Source organism: Cyphomyrmex costatus, unplaced genomic scaffold (assembly GCF_001594065.2).
Source record: "Cyphomyrmex costatus isolate MS0001 unplaced genomic scaffold, Ccosl1.0 scaffold100, whole genome shotgun sequence".
Classification (NCBI taxonomy): domain Eukaryota; kingdom Metazoa; phylum Arthropoda; class Insecta; order Hymenoptera; family Formicidae; genus Cyphomyrmex; species Cyphomyrmex costatus.
In genome coordinates this window covers 2431437-2440229 of record NW_017274955.1, presented here as the reverse complement: position 1 = coordinate 2440229, position 8793 = coordinate 2431437, and the positions used below count along the sequence as shown (strand labels likewise).

At 26.4% G+C, this 8793-nt stretch overlaps 1 protein-coding gene across 2 annotated transcripts in view; it reads left to right on the top strand.

Annotated features, from left to right (window-relative positions):
• The first annotated feature begins 917 nt into the window (after positions 1–917).
• LOC108771822 (uncharacterized) overlaps positions 918–8793 on the top strand; it is a 10580-nt gene continuing 2704 nt past the window's right edge. For both annotated transcript variants that reach the window (XM_018537195.1, XM_018537205.1), the window contains exon 1: positions 918–986. The gene's annotated coding sequence lies outside the window, so the exon portion shown is untranslated. The remainder of the gene's footprint in view (positions 987–8793) is intronic.

Genomic DNA, 8793 nt, shown 5'->3' with positions numbered 1-8793 from the left:
TGCCAGCGGATCCGCGGGCTGATCTTCCGGAATGATCGACAGATCAGAGTTTCATGCTTAATTATGCATTCCCATTCTATCTTTCATCTTGCGTTTAATTAAGATGCGATCTTGATTCTATACTTCGTAAGATATATTGGAGAATACATCTTGCTTCCTCAACAATTACGATCTACAATTATGCTTTCCTCGCAATTGCGCTGCAAAAATTTCAATACCATGGGCTTCACACGTGGGTGCACCTAGTTTTTTCTTTTCGAAATGTAAAGTATAAAGAACGATTGCAAAAGTTTTTATTCTCAATGATGTAGGAGAATATGAGATTTACTTAGAATGTAAATTATTATAATTAGGATCAAGAAATCTTCTTTCTTTTAATTATCTCAGTAGCTACTATAAATCTTTTAGAAAGATTTCAATAACACGTATAACTCTGCAACATTCGCAGTTAAAAATGAGCCTTTAATGTTGAAAGACTTATAACAGAATGATTTGTATCAATTAGATTATTTTATTTTATTATTAATTGCAGAGGCTTTTATTGTTTGATTTTTTTTATTTGATTTTTTTCTACTTTCCATATTATAAAATGCATTTACTTGATTTTATATAAGTTAGATTTCTTTTCAATAATTCTTTATCGTTATTAAAATTTACTAGCATTGCAATCAAATATACTTTTAATTGACAAATGATAGTAACAAAAAAATTACTAAAGTTCTATTATTTTAATAAAAACTTTGACAACGGACTTCCGAACAGGTGCATCTTGTAGAAAAAGCGCGATGATACAGACGCGAGGAGTCTCCCACTACCTTGAAGAGGACCGAATCCATTTCATCTGGTGGAGGCAACTTTCAGCGGAATACGCTATATAAGAGAGTGACATGTCGACTGGCCAAGATAAAGCACGCGTGTGTTGTTAATCTTTTGCAGTATTTTATTCGTCTTGAATTGAACTGTCCTAGTATTTTTGTCAGTGACAGGTAAGTGAGAGCTTTGTAAATCAGTGAAACTTCAACGAAATACATTTTGAAGAACTAAAAGGATTCTAGCCATACATCATCGTAATTTGTTGATTGCTATTTGTTTTTAGTAAAAATACTCGAAAAAATTCGGATTTTTTAAATATTATTTATACATATAAATTACAATTGTGTTAATATGAATTAAAATTATAAAGATATGAAAATAAAATTTAGTAATTTTTAATACATTATTTATATACAGATTTATGTTTATTTAAATTCAACTTTGTTGCATTTTTTAAAAATAATTAATTTATTAAAATCTAAAAAAATTATTTTTTTTTATGTCAATTTACATTTACTTATTTTTATATTTATTGACGTATTTGAATTTATTGTATTACATATAATTATTTTTTAATTATTTCTAGTTTATTAATATAATAATTACTTGTTTTTATTACATTTATTATATTTAAAGAATTTTTAGCAGAAGTTATTGGAATAATTTGAATAACATCTTGTATATGCATAAATTTAGTTTTAACATTAAGATTTAACATAAAGATTAAAATTAATTGGAAATTTAAACTCTTGTTTTCTCTTTCATTAAAAAAATCTTTTAAATTTTAAAAATAAAATAAATATTTAAATATTAATTATGGTGCCACACATTTTGCTTTCGATTATTATTAGGTCTTAAATATCTCGCGATGTATTCCAGATTTAAGATAATGCTTGTTTGATAATTAATTTTAAAAAAGCAAAATATGTTCTAAAATATAAATTTTTATATAATATTATTGTGTTTCTATTTTTAAAGCTAAAATTGTTTTAATATACATTTTCTTATTAATATTTAAAATGTTAAAATATGTTACTCTATATTAAAATATCATTTTTTTCTAACGCGCTAATTTTTACTTTGTATTTAAATTTCTAAGAGTAATAGAATTTTTTTCCATTTGAAAAATTTCAAATTTGTACAATTCCGAATAATGAAATTTAACACTTGATTAACGCCTAAGAATGCGATCGATATGCTATAAGGTTAATGACTGTACTATCGAGATAAGTGCAATTTAAATGCTCGACTTCCTTATCTTGCAACCAAATGATTTCGCGTTGCACCCAACCGGTTCTCGTTGGTTTCTCGCTAGGCACGTGTCATAATTCCTATTCCACCGTGCGTGACCGAGTTAATTTTATAAAATTCTTGGAGTTGGCGGACTTCTGAGGTCTCTCGACATGAACCCCTCGACTTGAAACAATGTTGCTATCTCAGAGAAAGTACTTCTGTAACACGCCATTGCGTATGTTTGAATTCACTCATTTTTATATTTTTTTTTACTCGTTTGCACATGCCACATGCATGAATCAACTCAATTAAAACGTTGTAGTAAAAGCTTTTCATAACTTGTGTAAATTGTATATGAAGTATGTGCAAATTATATATTGAATTATGTCAGTATATTATATCAGCAGATTATAAATTAGACACATACATATGTTGTTTATCTGTTGATAAAAAATTGCGTTTTACTTAAAATAGTATTTTCATGAAGTTAATTGATGTTCAATATACAATAGCCATAATTTTTATGAATTTTATTCTGTTGGTGTAAATAAATTTTAACTTTATTAAATTTATGTTCTCTCTCTCTCTCTCTCTCTCTCTCTCTCTCTCTCTCTCTCTCTCTCTCTCTCCCCCCTCTCTTTCTCTCTCTCTCTTTCTCTCTCTCCCTTCTCTTTCTATATTTCTTTTCTCTCTTTCTATTCAGTTTTAACTTAAAATAAAAAAAAACTGAAAATAATTTTAAATGGTAACATATTTAAATTTACATTTTTAATTTAAATATAAAAGATAATAAATAATATTAATATTTATTAATTTATAATTATTAAACTATAATGTTTTGAAAACTAAATAACACAGATCTTTAAGATTAATTTTTTTTTATTTAACCGGTAATGAAACTATCTTATTTTTCATTACTATTATATGATTTCTTTATTAAAAATTGGATTAAAACTATTAAAAATGAATTAATTATCAAGTTTTTCACTCCATATGTTTTGTTAATATCAATCCAAAAAATATTGCAATATGTAATCAATTAGTTTGATAAAGAGGGGCAAGATTAATGGCGATGAGAAGCGAACTGATTGGCGTATCGTATTTAACGAGGAAATTATGGAAAAATGTTGCCCGGCGGCGACTATTTGAGATTTCCTTAAATCTTAAACCAACCGGTCGAGTTATGCGTATTACACTATATACAGCCGCCTTTGATAGTAACCGAACAACTATCTCTTTTTCCATTATGCAATATATTGCTTTCTTTACGCGGCAGCCGGAAAGTCAGTTGCTGCGAGGAGAACGCCCTTCTGGTTCAAGTTAAATACGTGAATATGTAATAAAACAGCGACTTTGTTAAAAAGATTATTATACATCTCGCCGGAAATTATATCAATAGTAATAATCTCCTGCTCCGCGGAGAAAGTTTTCGAGATTTTCTTAATGACGAAATTGGAGAAACCGATCGAACGAGCAAAAACGATTAACTATAGAATCAACGTTCAGTCATTAAAACGTGATCAAATTCGAAAAGAATTCAATGATATTTTATATATTTAATACTACAAAAATATAAAGAATACATAAGAAATTACGACACACATATAACGTGTAGTAAATGTAACATTCATATATATACGTGTAATTTGTAATACATAAAATTCCGTTACTAAAATTATAAAACCGGAAATTCTGTATATATTCTGTATTTGATTCTGAATAATTCTATTTATGCACAAAGTGATTGGAATAAACAGCACAAAATATTTATTAATATTTATTTTTTGAAAAGTTATATATAAATATTTTATACATATTTTATATATAAAGTTTTATTCGAAATATTATTAAAATATAGACTAAATATTTATATGTAATATTTATGATAAATATAAATAAACATTTCTATAGTAGACTTGGTCAAAATAGTTTTTACTTGGATTATGTCTCATTAAGTATTTTCATAGCATTTACAATACATTTACAATATTTCATAATATTTGTAATAAATATTTATGATGATCTGTGAAGTCTATTAGATCACAAAAATATTTATAAAATATAAAAAAAATTAATCTTATAAATCTTTTCAAATATTTTGTAAATATTTTATAAATATATTGTGTGTGTCGTTTGAAGAGAACAAATGAAAGTCAGCTGAATATATAATACGCAAAAATTTAAAGACAATATGTGATTCCATAGATATAATTACATAAGACATAAATTAGACGTTCTGACTCATTTTTGAGCAAATCTAAATAATAAATTTTATTTACGCATTTTTTCTGTTATAAACATGTTTATAAAATAAAACAGAATTTATTCTTTCAGCATTTATAAAAGAGGGGCTTGGGGTTTACTAAACTTTGTTCTTACTTCACTCATCTATCCCTACTTTTCTCACGCGCACTCTTATTTTAATTGCTTATTGCACTACTTCCTGTCTTTCTTCCTATCGTTATATAATGCTCCTCTATGTTATAATCTTAATTATTTATCTTAATTATTAATCTTATAGTCTTAAATTTATTATCACAGTTAATATTCATATAAATATGTTAATATTAGATTAAAATCAAATCATATATCTAATAAAATAGGCTTAGAGAAAGTGTCTATCAATCAGAAGAAGATTAATTGCATCTATGAACGATGACCATGAACTTGATAGATTGTATAAAAATTTATACTGTGTGTGTTGTGTGTATGTGTGTGTGTGTTTCATAATCTTTGACATCCTTTCGATCATTGTGTCGTTTATATAGAGATGTGAACTGAACTTTGATGTAATATTATGTCTCGTGTGCCTCGTCGAACGCATTACATACCATTTTTACACACAGCTCCTCTCACTTTCACTTTGCTCGGATTTTAATCGAGACCTTAGTGAACATAGCTGGAAAAAACCGGTACAGGATTTTCTTTAAATACGATATATCCATATATACATACACATTCCTTTTTTTTACATTCTATTACACCAACGATTATTAATTAATCGCGAACTAGGACTCTTAATGTTATAATACTTCGTCAATTAACTAAATCATTTTTAAAAGATATTAGAATTTTTTGCATACCAATAGAGGAATTTTTCTGACCAAAACATTGAAGTTTTATTAAATGCTAATAACATTTTTTTTTTTAATAAATATAATACATTTTAAATTTCTTACATTTTAAAGCTAATTAATAATTTAGAAAATCAGAAATATTAAATTAATGTATTATAAATATAATAATTAATCAAAAGAGGAAAAAAGGCCGTTTGTCAATAGAAACTGCATGTAATTAAAATAATTTTGAATATAGTACAATTCTGAACGAAGTAAGATTTTAATTTAATTTTTCGGCTTTTTCTATTTGATACCTTTTAGCACCTTCCACAAATGAGATCAGAAGATCAAATTTAATCTTTGAAAACTTAATTTAAATTTATTTAGTTCAAAATTGGACCACTGCACAGGCTTTAAAATTGTATCATCTTACTTTACTATGTTTAAATGGTAAACTTGCTCATTATTTAATTATTTAATTATCGTTCATATAACATTCGCATTACGCAGTGTGTAATTATTCATAGAAAATTCTTTTGATATCTGAACTTAATTAATGATAATGTCACGAGAGAATATCGTTAATATAATGAATTTCGTTAAACATACTTATAATATAATTGATACTTTTTAAACTTAATTAATAAGTGCCTTGTAATTTATATAGTTTTAGAAATCAAAATGTATAGCTGTTTGTGTTAAATCTACAAATCTCTAATTAGATTTGATAATTTATCTTCGTAATATGTGATTTACGACCTATTCATCATATGATATTAATCTTAAATCTGATGAAGCGCACGAGTCCAAGTTTGTAGAAAAATAACGTTACGCAAGGCGTCGTATTACGTGGAAAATAGTGACTTACCTTTGACTTATATTTCTTATGTAACTGATATTACCCTTTCTCGATACGCTTAAAACTTAGTTCCTCATTTATATTGTTTCTATGACAATTGAAGTCATAGAAACATGATTTTATCTGTATAATATATCATGTGTGCAGCTTTTATTTTATTTTTATCATCTTCGAAATATATTTTCATCAAGATTTTTTAAATTGACGTTACAATAAATTTGGAACATATCTTAACATTTTTTCATTAAATATTTGTCAATTCAAGATTTACATTTTATTAAATATTTATCAAGATTTACATGAACGTAATAAATCTATCATTTCTAAAAGCTTTCTTTACTTACACTTACTATATGTATACGAAATTAAATGAAATAAATTGTGTGTGTGTGTATTTAACATTTAATGTGTCTTTTAATAATTTTTCTTCCATCTATTTTTGTTCGAATGTGAATATTTGACGTTGTGATAAATATAATTAGATCTAAATTAATTATTTCCTAAAATAAAAAAACACGGATTTATAGATTTAACTTATGTTTTATGAAAGTACGCTTGTAAGTTTGTAAAAAACTACATCATCATCTGAAAGCGATTTCAAGACGAAATTCGCTTATGATGGCCACGTGATTGGTTATTGGTGAAGTTTGAATAGGAGCAAAGAATTGATCTCGCAAAGAGCAAGTGCGAGGAAAGCGTGTTACTTTCTATATGTGTGCAAAACTCGGACGGCGGTTTCACGATCGGTTAAAGCCATTTCGGTCATGACGATGACGTGCTCAACGGACTCAAGTGCTTTCCATAATAATTCTCGAACACGGCATGTGGCATACATGCACCTAAGAAAGCTAGTTTCTAATTGCTTTGATGCTCTCGAGCTAAGTGACAAGAAAACGAGAGATGATAATAAATGATATTAAGAATTTTTGTCCGTCGTATTGAATGTTTAACAATAACAAGTTCTTAAATTCTTATGTTTCTGTATGCTGTTATTTAATTGTTAGATCTTTCAACTTAATTCTTGAATTTTTAAAAATCTTCCTCTGCTTTTGTTTATCTTTATGTATATCTTTACATTTTTTTTACATTCTTAAATATTCTAATTTAACTTTTTGAATTTTACATATTTATATAGTTTACGATTTGTAGATCTTTCAATTAAAAAAAAATGACATACGTGCCTGTATATCAGACATAAAAAAATATTCAAAATTATAATATATGTCAAAAATAATATTAAAATATAAATTTCACAAAATTAAAGAGATAAGAAAGTGTTTGAGTAATTGAGTCATGAGTATAAATTGTTTATAAATGTTATTATCTGGGTCTTCTGAAAAATATTTGCATTACTTTTAATATAGAGTAGAAAGTTTAGAAAATAAAAGATAAAAGCGAATTTAATTAAAGAGGAGCTAGTTTTCCGTTTATTAGATGTTATTTATTGTTATATTCAAAATATAAAAAATTAATTTGCAATACAATTTAATTTGTAAATAATATTGTTTAAATAATATTGTAAATAATTTGTAAATAAATTATTAATAATATAAAAGTTTTGTATATGTGTGTCTGGGTCACTGAAGATAGGTTTAAAAATTTTGAGTATCTCACGATTCCTACTTCTGAGGAAGCAAATCTGCTATTCGTGACTTCTGATCTAATTTTCTTCAGCACACTTTTCTTTGTAGATTGCACCTGTAAAATAGATCATTAGAGAAATATTACAAAATGATAATAACATAAACATGAAATTAATTTTTGCGTTATTTATATCAAATAACTATTATGTCTGTTGGTTTTTTAGATTATCAAAAGAATCGTATGAAAGGAAAAGCTTTGTGAAAAGGACTCTCTCGAGCAATGACCCTCATAGTTTAAACTGAGATATGAATTGAATTGTAATAGTATACCAGCGCTATTACAGCAGTGAAAAAAAACATTTATTTGAGAAATTACCGCTGCGTACTGCCGTACTTTCTCGTAAATCGACGTCTATTAAATTCGTACGCACGTACGCACGCATGTACATGTACACGCAAGAGAAAGTGATCTTGGCTATCGATACCTTCAAAATGCAACCATTTGTATCAAAAGACCACAAAATTGAAAGTACCATCGCGTTTAATCTGTTCGGACCCAGTATTGATTGAGTCTATTCAGAACTTGATCGGTTTAAACGTTGAGAGTCGTTAATCTTAGATATTCGCCAACTCTCACATAAAGAGATACAGTCTTCTCGAGAGATCAATAATTTCACCTTCTATATTGATAGTAATACAACTATTATTAGTTTTCATTTTTATTTTAATTCAAAATTGTGAATAATTCAATTGTGGAAATTCGGACGTGTGTCATAAATCAGTCCCAGATAGATAACATTTAAATTGTAAAATATTTACAAAATGTTTATAAATATTTATAAGATTTATTTTTTATAAATATTTTTGTAAAGCACATTTGTAATTTTAGTTTGCACACATCATAAATATTTTTTTACAAATACTAGGAAATATTTATAAATGTTACACGAGTGTAGCTAGGATTTTGTTTAAGGGAAGAAGCAATTGGAATTGAGACTTTTGTTACTTAAGTGTCAGTTTATAATTTTAAGAAAAAATAAAATAAATTAATAAATTAAATATCTCTTTCAGAGGAGGATAGCAACAATAGTTGTATGGATTCTTTTATTTTATATTATATATTTTTAATTAATTTCTAGAAGTAAATTAAAAATGTTTAATTTAGTAATTTACTTCATTTTTCCTACAAAATAGTAAACTGAGAGAGAGAGAGAGAGAGAGAGAGAGAGAGAGAGAGAGAGAGAGA